The following is a 4,796-nucleotide window of genomic DNA, read 5'->3' as shown; positions in this document are numbered from 1 at the left end:
GTATTTGTTCAGGAGTTTTTTTCTTCTTCTTCTGACATTAATTTTGAAGCATCCTGTCCGCACGGCAACCGTTTCATACTACCAAGTGGCAAGGTTTACGTCGCCGCTGAAGACACCAAGACCTATCCCGACGCTCAGAAAGAATGCGGATACCGAGGCGGCATCGTTGCGGTACCGAAGGACGAAGATGAACAGAGGCACCTGGTGTTTCTAATAAACTGCGTCAGCAGGTAAGGCATCCTCCTACGCAGGGACATCCAACAGCGAAACCGCCTACCCTGCTTTCTCAACTGTTACCCTCACTAAGTTCCTGACCGCCCTGCTTGTAAATATTAATGAGCTTACCTTATATATGTGAGATCCCTTTTGAAAACTGAAAGGCCTATTCTCTGATTGGCTGACAGCTGTTTTATGGCGACACCCACAGTAACCAAGAGTGACGGTTGAGAAAGCAGGGTACATCCAGACAGGCGGTTTCGCCGTTGGATGTCCCTGCGTAGTAGGATGCAGGTTAGGTAACAACTACAAATAATAGGGCTAGTGCATTACTGTTACTCCACCCCATTTTCTCACTGTCGATTTCATATTATGGTATTACAGACGATATAATGAAACTTTTGTAATATACAATGTATATCTGTATTTGATGTACAATACAGTGGCGCTCAGGTTTGGCTTGGTGTAAAGAAGACAGATGGTGCATGGAAAGGCAAAGGAGATTGGCGGGACATCTGGGCAGACGCTCGCTATCGTTCTAAGTCTCGCTACGTCTGTGAGCTAGAAGATGGTAAGATTGAGCATTTTGTGAGCTAAACAGATAGTATTGAAATAGCGTAGCACATATGCAAAATGATGCACGTTGTTTAAAATTACTTGCACCGTAGCTGTTTGTTTAAGTAAAGTAATATTTCAGAAAACATCCAAATATTCGTGGAAATGTGGAACAGGTCGTCGATGTCACATGTACAATCACACACACGCACATACACACACACATACGCGCGCACACACACACACACACACACACACACACACACACACACACACACAAACACACACATACACACACACACACACACACACACACACACACACACACACACACACACGTACACATACATACATACACGCGTTCTCACCCATACCCATACCAACGCGCGCGCAGCCACACTCACAGACAGGCACACACACACACACACACACACACACACACACACACACACACACACACAAACACACACATACACACGTACACACACGTACACATACATACATACACGCGTTCTCACCCATACCCATACCAACGCTCGCGCAGCCACACTCACAGACAGGCACACACACACACACACACACACACACACACACACACACACACACACACATATATACATATATATATATATATATATATATATATATATATATATATATATATATATATACATTTACATTTACATTTACATTTGCATTTACATTTACGTTCATTTTTCCCACGAAACAGCCAGACTGTTGTAGCTATTTTTCTAATCCTTATATGTGAGCATCACCAAGTCAGATTTAATCACATTAATTTAAATCATTTTCCTCGATTGCACATATCACACAACACATTATATTTCTATTTTTTTAAAGATTCCACGTCCTCCTCCATGGAGCAATGGCTCGTACCGAAATCGTCATGGGTTAAGGACTACTCAGGCGAACCTGGCATATGTGATGCCACGAAGGCCTTCGATGGGGACACTGGAACCTACTGGAACCTGACTGAAGGAACTGGTCATAAATGCGATGAGTTAAAGTTTTACATTATATTGGACCTCACATTAAACTATACTCTGACTAAACTGACATTCATTAGTCGCGGTATTGCAAACTTTTGGTTGTATAGGTCAGAGATTGGGAGTCCGTACTGCTGGAGGCTAGTTCAGTACAGTTTTGGATCACATAAACGGGGAAATCAAGGAAACCGCTTCTTCAGCGGTTTCGAGGCAACACTGCCAACAGCGCGGTATTGGCAGTTCCGGTTCACTCGGACTGAAAAGGGCACGCCACGGATAAACGAATTGAACGTCTACGGAAGCCGAACCTCATCAGGTGAGAGAAGATATCATATTTTGTTTTGAACGACAAATCTGTATAATATAATCAGCTGCTATATTAGTAAAGTAAAGTGTGAATAGTCACATGTGATGACTTGAAGTGTTCAACGTTATAGTACGTCGAACGTCGCGCATTTCATATATCTTTTGCACTGAATTAAGCGTAAAGGTTAACTTGCACTTTTTGGCGTAATATTTACCCGGAAATTATGTCATAAGGAGAGACAGAGAGAACTGGTTTATTTAGATATCAACAACACACACAAAGTACAACATCTAGATGGTAGTCCGAAGACTAAATTGCCTCATACAATGTACAATACAGGAATCGTCTGTGCATTAATCTAAGAATACTCTCCATTTCTCATCAATAAACTGTACAATAAAAAAATGTAGCTAAGGAGGAACTATGGAGAGAGATTACAATATAACATTGGAGTCTAATTGGAGTTTAAAAGCTCTACACATTATGGCAAAGTGGTATTCCTAAAACTCGATGTACGACATTTAAACTGACTGAAGTTATTTGTGTTTACAAGGCCCGTACCATTTGCTTCAGAGTGCCATGGTGATAGCCAGTTGAATACTTCGGATTGAACAAGGGATTTGGCAAACTTCAGACAGTGTGCTTTACGTCTTACGTGTAGAGGTTCTAAATCACACATCTGTATATAGTAGTGTTGAACATTATGTGAACGACCAAGAATGACAGGCTTTGACCTGAACACGTTCAGTCATACGTGACTGTTCTTTATTCAGCCTACACAAGCCTCTCGGGCGACCCAAACGATTTTCTTTTCCTAGCAGCATATAGACATACCAACTTTTATTCCAGGTACGGTTTCTAGCCATAACTCCGACACGGAAATAATGTAATGATCACCAATATACTCATTCAAGTTTAACCCTATTTAGACGGGGGGGGGGAGTCTTTTGAGGCCATCGCCAACTTTCGTGCTTACGCTAGAGCCACCAAATTTGGTGAGTTTTCCTAAAATTCAGTTGGCAACAATTTCACAAAGATAGTCAAATTTCGTTTTTTTTTCTGTTGCCATGGCAATCATTCGTTGACAGGAATTTTTGACGAAAATCGGTTATTTGTAGACAAGCATTTTTGACGAAAATCGCTAAAATTCTAACGAGGTATTTTTCATGTTTATTTGCTAGATTACTGCCATTTTCTTACATAAATAAAATCTTATGTTTTCTAGAATAGCTTTCACAATTAGATATGCATAAATTATGCTAATTTGATGCCGTCAGCGGCCAAAATCTAAATGGCGGACCATATGACCAGATCAAGAATAACTGGCTTATTACTAGTATCCCTTAGATTTTGTAACTACCTCGTATTTTTCATCAAAAACGTTTAAATGAACGTTTTTAGTCTATTTCCATTGTCATTTGCGATTATTTGTGGCAAAAAATGTGTGTTTGAAAATTCAAGGTGGTGGATGTAAGAAGACGGAGCCCAACTGGTATCTTAGATATGCATGGCGTCATTGACGTCATTGATGTTGCTATAGGCAACACAAGTCGTAACAAACATTATAATTCTGTTATCTTCACTGGCTGTTACATTTTTGTAGCATGCCTGGAAGTTTTCTGGGAATACTCTTTTTAATGGTTTTAGCCAATTGTATCAAAATGATGACGTCATAAATACGTCATATTACATCATACTAGTGTCAGAATTCTTAAAATGTTTAGATATCATGTCATTATATAAGCAAACTGTGCTTTTTGCCTGATACTCATAAAATATATTTGAATAAAATAGATAATAAACTAGAGTTCGGCGACCTCATACCTCCATGAAAATTAAGAGCTTTCGTAAATTTCAGGCAATTGACTAACACATTAACATAATTATGCATTGTGTTGTTAATCATTGACTACATACAAATGTCACAATTATAAAATTCAAATTATTAATCAAAAAGTGGTTTTGCAATTTTCACATAAATTATGCAAATGAGTTCCTCATTACCATATTTGGTGTCTGCTTACATTCCACCTATCATAATTAACATGTGTTACATGTATTGAGGTCCAGTTATTGAAAACAATGGAACTATACAATTTCCTTATTAATTATGCAAATTAAGTCCTCATTAGCATAAAATGCATATCATTATGAACATCTTTGCCCAAGCTACCTGCATGCCTAAAATGATGCCAATCCGTCGTTCCTTTCTGCAGTTATCCTCTTTGACAAAAATGCCCCTGCAGTTCCACAATTAAATGTTAGGGGGCTGAAACTTGCCCCAAGTTGTCATGGCACTAAAAGCTATCTACCACCTAAATGTCAAGACCATAGCATGTCTGAAACAAGAGATACATTGAAAAAACTGCTATTATAGAATATTCTCATTAATTATGCAAATGTACTCCTATTTTGCATAATTAGTATCTTATTGTGTACAACATTGTTTGAGGTACCTACATACCAAAAATCATGAAAATCCGTTGTTCCCTTCTTGAGTTATCCTCTTCAGAAGTTTTTGACAAAAATGCCCCTGCCATCCCAAGACTAGACGCTAGGGGGCCCAAACTTATGTCATTTCTTCCTGAGCACAAGAGCTATCTAATACTCAAAAATCGTGACCATAGCATGTTCAGAACACCGAGATAGCAAAACCGGAAGTTGCGCTGCAGTACCAAGGGGAGCCGCTAGGGGGCCCAAAATCTAATCAT

The sequence above is a fragment of the Branchiostoma floridae genome, chromosome 11 (genome assembly GCF_000003815.2).
Source record: "Branchiostoma floridae strain S238N-H82 chromosome 11, Bfl_VNyyK, whole genome shotgun sequence".
NCBI lineage: Eukaryota > Metazoa > Chordata > Leptocardii > Amphioxiformes > Branchiostomatidae > Branchiostoma > Branchiostoma floridae.
This window is presented reverse-complemented; position numbering follows the sequence as displayed.